This window comes from Triticum dicoccoides, chromosome 2B (genome assembly GCF_002162155.2).
Source record: "Triticum dicoccoides isolate Atlit2015 ecotype Zavitan chromosome 2B, WEW_v2.0, whole genome shotgun sequence".
Lineage (NCBI taxonomy): Eukaryota > Viridiplantae > Streptophyta > Magnoliopsida > Poales > Poaceae > Triticum > Triticum dicoccoides.
This window is the reverse complement of record NC_041383.1, coordinates 297,399,769-297,406,435: the sequence shown is the minus strand read 5'-3', so window position 1 is coordinate 297,406,435 and position 6,667 is coordinate 297,399,769.

Sequence of the window (6,667 nt, the reverse complement as noted above, 5' to 3'; positions counted from 1 at the left end):
CGCGCCCCCCAGCCATGGCCGACGCTACCGCCGCCGTGCCTACGTCGTAGCCGCGCTCCCCGCTGCCCGTGCGTCCTCTCGTCGTGTCCAGGAGCTCCGCCGCTGTCCACTTCATCGAGCAAGCCGAGCCCCGAGCGCTCGCAACGCCCGAGTCCACCGCAACGACCTCGCCCGAACCGCCGTCGCCGGAGATCCCCTTCAACACCGTCGCCGCCTCAGCTCGTCCCCGACCCCGCCGGTGGCCTCTACGGCTGCGCTGTGAGCCTAACTACCCCTCCTACCCTCCCTCTCTCGTTCCCGAGCCGTGTAGCGACCTCCCGGAGCTCAACCGCACCCACCACCGTGGAGCTCGTCGCCGACGTGCTCCCGGTCACCCTCCGACCACTCCACGGTGTCCATCATGCTCACCGCGTCACGTAGCACCTAACTAGCTACTCCCCGCACCTCACCGACCCCCCTAGCGACAAGTTCGACTTCGGCCGAACTCCGGTGGCCGCCAAAGTCGTCGCCGGCGCCAACTCCGGCCACCCCGACCCCAACGGACTCCACCAAGAGCTGCGGCTCGACCTCAGCTCCTCTCTAGTGGCCTCCGCGGCTCGTTTGGTTGCCGGAACGGCAAAAACCACTTCCGCCGCCGCGTCGGGCTCGCTGGCGGCTAAACGCCGGTGCAGCCGACCCGGGTTTGACCACGGGTGGGCCCTGGTTGACTCTCCTGAGTCAATGACAGGTGGGGCCCAGCCCTGTTAATTAAACAGGTTTAGTTTTAATTAAACTTTAACCAATCTAATCACACTGACACGCGGGACCCACTGTCAGGTTTGACCCGGACCGTGTCCCGTTGACCTGCTGATGTCACACTGACGTCAGGCTGACGCGGTAATTGATTTTCTGGATTTAATCTAATATAGGAAATTCCAGAATATAGTTTAAACTTCAAAAATTCATAACTTTTATTCTGTAACTCCAAATCAGACAAATTATATATGAAAAATGATCAGAAAAATCCAATCTATCCATCTGTACTATTTTCATGCATGATTAAACAAGTTAACTTGATGTTTAGTGCAGAACAAGGAAAAACACTTTAAAGGGGCATGTATGAGTTTGAAATTTGAATCTTTGATTCAAATTGGTTCAAACCCCTCTAGTCTTAGTTGCATTAGCCCAACACACTCATATTGCCATGTTTCATGCATGCATCATATTGTCGCACATTGTTTGGTGATGGTTGTGTATCGGTGTTCTTTGCGGCAGGTTCTGCCTCCGAGGAGTACCGTGATTACCCTAACGAAGAACCGTATCAGTGCATTGAACCATCAGGCAAGCAACCAACCATTTGATCATATCGATACAATCCCATGTTCTCGCTCCTGCTCTCTTTTACTGCATTAAGACAACGCGTTTCAAACTGCTGTGTGCTACGGTAGTTGAACCCATTTCCTCTGCATGACCTGTCATTGCCACAGTAACTAGATGAAACCCACTAGCATGTGTAGGAGTTGATTGAGCCATATGTATGTGTTATTCCTACCTTGCTATGCCTTCTATGCTTAGAGTCGTGTCAGGTCTGGTTCATCTAGGTGATGGACTAGAGTGAAATGATTATGTCGGTAATGAGAGTGGTGTGGTAAACACGATTTGGTAAAGGTATCGATGAGAGGCCATGTAGGAGTACATGGTGGGTTGTTTCATTGAAGCCGACCTTAAGCACTGAGATCTGTATGTGTGATTTAAGATTCAGCTACTACCATGCATTGGGCCCGAAAACAATGGACCCTCTCGACTTCTTATTCACCCTAGTTCTCTGTCCAGGAGTTGCAAGTAGTTTCTGGTGTTTGTAGCCTACTGGAGGCCGTGGACAGCGCTGACCGTAGGGGTGGGCTGTGATGCGGTAGGTACGTGGCACGGTGTACCGAATACCCGTTAGGTATCTCGAGAACCCTGTTCACATCGTTTGGGGCAGTGAGCGAAACCTCGGCCGGATCTCCTCATGGATGGAACCCGAATAGGCGATAAACCTGGACTAGAGGCTTAGGTGATTAGGTAGGTCGTGGCCGACACCCACGTTGGGCTTCCGCTTGAAGGTTGCCGAGTACATGTCGTGTAAACGACGGTAGGTGGTGAGATCGTGTATGAAGAAGTACACCCCTGCAGGGTTATCATGATCTATTCGAATAGTCGCGTCCGCGGTAAAGGACTACTTGGTTGCCTATACAGTTCATAGACAAGTAAATGGAAACTACTAAAAGCCTCAAGATAAGTGTGAGTGCCGAGGATGGCTCTTCCGTAGGAAGACGGAGGTGGATCCTCGGTAGTGTATTGAAGTGGTGAGTAGTGGACTCGTGTACGCAAAACCATTTCAAGTTGGAGTCTCGTAGGATAGCCTAGCCAAGAGTCAAAGCTGGCTTGCTGCAATAACTCCACCAACCCTTCTTGATAATGTGCATGTATGTAGGATCTGATGTAAGTCTTGCTGAGTACCTTTGTACTCATGTTGCTATAATTTACATTTTTTACAGAAGAAGCTGCAACCCCTTCTGATGGGTTCTTCGTAGACATTGACATCAATGAGTAGGCTAAGGCCTAGGTGGTGATCCTGAGCTTGTGAAGGACCACGTAGTATAGCTAGGCTTTCCAAGCCTCTTTTATTTTACTAGTTGTCTGTACCCAGACAAGCTACTTCCGCTGCTGGTTTGTATGACTGTATGACTTGAATGTTGGGTCGTGTGACCCGTACCTATGTGTATGTTATGTATGGATCTCTGAGCCTTAAATAAAGTACTTGTGTCATAGAGTCATGTTGTGATGCCATGTTGTATTTGCACATATCGAGCATATTGTGTGTATGTTATTGAAATGCTTGGTATGTGTGGGATCTGACTATCTAGTTGTTTATCTTTAGTAGCCTCTCTTACCGGGAAATGTCTCCTAGTGTTACCGCTGAGCCATGGTAGCTTGCTACTGCTCTGGAACACTTAGGCTGGCCGACATGTGTCCTTCTTTGTTCTTGTGTCTGTCCCTTCGGGGAAATGTCACGCATTGAGTATCGGAGTCCTGTTAGCCCGCTACAGTCAGGTTTACCGGAGTCCTGCTAGCCCAGTGCTACAGCCCGGACCCACTTGCTGATGACCGACACGTTCGAAGCTGGGTCATGGATGCCTGTCCCTGTAAGTCTGTGCCACTTTGGGTTTACAACTAGTCATGTCAGCCCGGGCTCCTTATCATATGGATGCTAGCGACACTATCATATACGTGAGCCAAAAGGCGCAAACGGTCCCGGGAAAAGGTAAGGCGACACCCGTGGGGATACCGTGCGCCGCAAAGTGATATGAGGTGTTACAAGCTAGATCGATGTGACATCGAGTCGGGGTCCTGACATCATACAGGTCGTTGATCCTGGGGAGCGGATACTTGTTCTTGATTGTGACCAAGTTGACGGGTCGATAATCTACAACCATCCGGTCCGTACCATCCTTCTTCTTGACGAAGAGGACGGGGCAAGCCCATGGAGACGAACTAGGTCGGATGAAACCCTTTTTCAAGGACTCATCGAGTTGTTTCTTAAGTTCGGCTAGTTCAAAAGGTGCCATCTTATAGGGTCTTCTAGAAATTGGGACAGTTCCTGTAATGAGATCTATCACGAACTCAACATCTCTGTCAGGTGGAACACCTGGCAATTCCTCTGGGAAGACATCCGGAAAGTCACGGACTATCGGGACGTCTTCGAGGTCTGGCAGGGGACTGGCGTTAAGAGAATATAGTTGCTGCTTGGCTACTCGGGTCAAGACGTTGACTATCTTTCCCGAAGGATGTGTGAGTTGAACAGTCCTAGAGAAACAATCAATCTTGGCATGATGGGCTGACATCCAGTCCATACCCAAGATGATATTAATATTCGAAGATTTAAGGGCTATTAAAGATGCGAGAAAAACAAATCTGTTGACTTGAATTTCATTTCCATGGCTTATTCTAGAGGTTTGCCATCTAGAACCAGGAGTAGAAATTTCCATAGTGGACGGCATGTCACAGAATGCGGTGTTATGCAAACGAGCATAATTTTCGGATATGAAAGAATGAGATGCTCCAGTATCGAAAAGAACAGATGTCGGGTGGCAATTAACAAGGAGCGTACCAAGAACGACGTTGGGATCCTCTTGAGCTTCTTCGGCAGAGATACAGTTGACATGGCCACGTGCAGCGGTGGCCGGCTTGGCGTAGAACACTTTTCCTATCGGCTTGCCACGGCCAACAGCTTTTGCAGATTGGTTGGGGTTGGTCTGGAGACACTCGCGCAGGTAGTGGCCCGATTCCCCACACTTAAAGCAAGTCACAGAGCTGGTACGTGGAGGAGCATTGTTGGTTGGACCACCATAGGGCTTGGCTGGTGCAAACTGTTGAGCGGGGCGAGGCGCCTGAAAGGATGGCCTCGGTGTGAACCTGGGTGGCAGGGCAGTCTTAGGCACCCACACGCGGCGCTTCTGAGGACCAGCACCGGATGAGGAACCCATGTCACGGCCATGATTGCGTGTTGCTTCATAATCGCTCTGACCAGACTCAGCACTGATGGCTTTGTTAACAAGCTTCTGAAAAGATGTGCACTCATGCACACGGAGGTCGCGGCGAAGCTCGGGACTAAGTCCCTTACGGAACCTTGCTTGCTTCTTGGCATCAGTAGAGACTTCCTCAGTTGCATATCATGCAAGGTTACCGAACTCCCTGCTGTAAGCATCCACAGAAAGTCAACCTTGAGTGAAACTGCAGAACTCCTCACGTTTACGGTCCATGAGACCCTCCGGAATGTGATGTTCACGGAAAGCCTCACTGAATTCAGCCCAAGTAGTGTCATGGCCCGCTGGGCGCATAGCTCCATAGTTCTCCCACCATAGACTGGCGGGGCCTTCAAGATGATATGCAGCAAAGGTGACCTTATCAGCCTTAGCTACTAGCGCAGAATGCAGTTTGTGAGTAATACTGTGAAGCCAGTCATCGGCATCGAGAGGCTCGACGGAGTGGTGGAAAGTGGGTGGATGTAACTTGATGAAATCACTGAGTGACCCCAAGTTATTCCTCTGATGGTGTGCTGTGTATTGCTCGATGCGCTCCAACAAACGGTTAGTCTCCCGCTTGTTTCTCTCGGCTTCCAGCATAACTTCGGCCAGAGAGGGGGGGGGTGAGGCAGGTTTGTTCCCCCAACTCTGCTGCCTTCGGCCTGCTCTGGGGGAGCAGGGTTGGTGCGGGTGTTAACCATCCTAGGAAAACAAAGCAATGGTTTAGTCCAGGATGATAGGATTCTGACATAGAAATGTAGAATGTAATGGATAACTTGGAATGTAAGATGAGCATCCGTGTGACATGGTAGACACAGAAACTGCTTCTTTTATTCCATCGTCATACACACCATACAAGGTTTAGTACAGAACCAAACAAAGTACTGCTACGGTGAAAAAAAGGATTACATCTCATCGGAGGCATTCCGAGCTCCTATACATTATTTTTCTACACCTCCGGAAGGCGGTACAAGCTAAGGCATATCCCACGAGTCACGCAGGACGGTGGACGATACAGCTAGTATGATACTAGTGATACTACTACTAACTCAGACAGCTCCGTAGTAGTCTTCATAGAAGTCACCTCCATAGCCTGGAAGCTCAACGTGATCATCCGGAAACAGTCGGTCCCGCGGAGCTTGTGGACCATAGGGGCTAGGATGAGGTCTTGGACCAATAAATGGTGGCCTACGGGGACCACGAGGTGGGGTGATGCCTCCTACATCACGCCAGTCCATCACGTCTGGCAGAGCAGATCTTACAGGATAGAGATCTCGCATATCCATATATCCAGCTTGCACAGCCGGTGCAAACCGAGTCAAAGTGGCCCAATGATCAGCACGGGTATTGAAAAGCTCTAGTCTCAAGGCCCGATTTTCACGATCCTTGTCTTTAAGCAACTGTGCAGTGGTGCGGGTCCGTGAATCCTCCTGAGTGGAGTCAGCATAGATAGCCTGGAGATACCCTTGTGCTCCCGGAAGTGATGCTGGCATATACCGGAAGTCAGAGTCCCGAAATAGGCCAGTCCTGACTCGCATGATGGTCATCATAGAGTAGGCAGCATCCTGCACAGCCATCTCAATAGTAACCCCGAGTCCATAGGAGCAGTGGAGGGGCTCGGTAGATCCAGGATAAGATGGAAATATCCTGACAGTGCAAAAATATTGACTTTGATTAAAGTCTCGGAATTGCTCTTCGACCGTGTACTCAGGATACCAACGGTAACCAGCCTCAGTCATTACCCTGACCAACATGGCAGTATGGCCGGGTACATCTAGACATCGAGTCAAATGAACCACTTGATTCTGAGGACGGGTCGCCATCTGGAACATGATAAACACAAGACATTAAGATTCCTAGCAGAAATTGGACAGCATAACGGCTGTAAATCCTCAAAAGGATTTTGAGGCATTTGACAAAGAATTGCATAGACACTCAACAACATCATATCAAGGTTATGGGTCCAACTTAGCAACATAATGGGGTAGTAGAACTGAACTAGGCTTGTATCCATCAAACCTATAAGGTACTACTGATTAGTAACACGTGAACCTGATAGAGAGAAGAGATCCTAATTCCTTAACCCCCGGTGGAAGAATAGACTGACTCAGATCAGAATG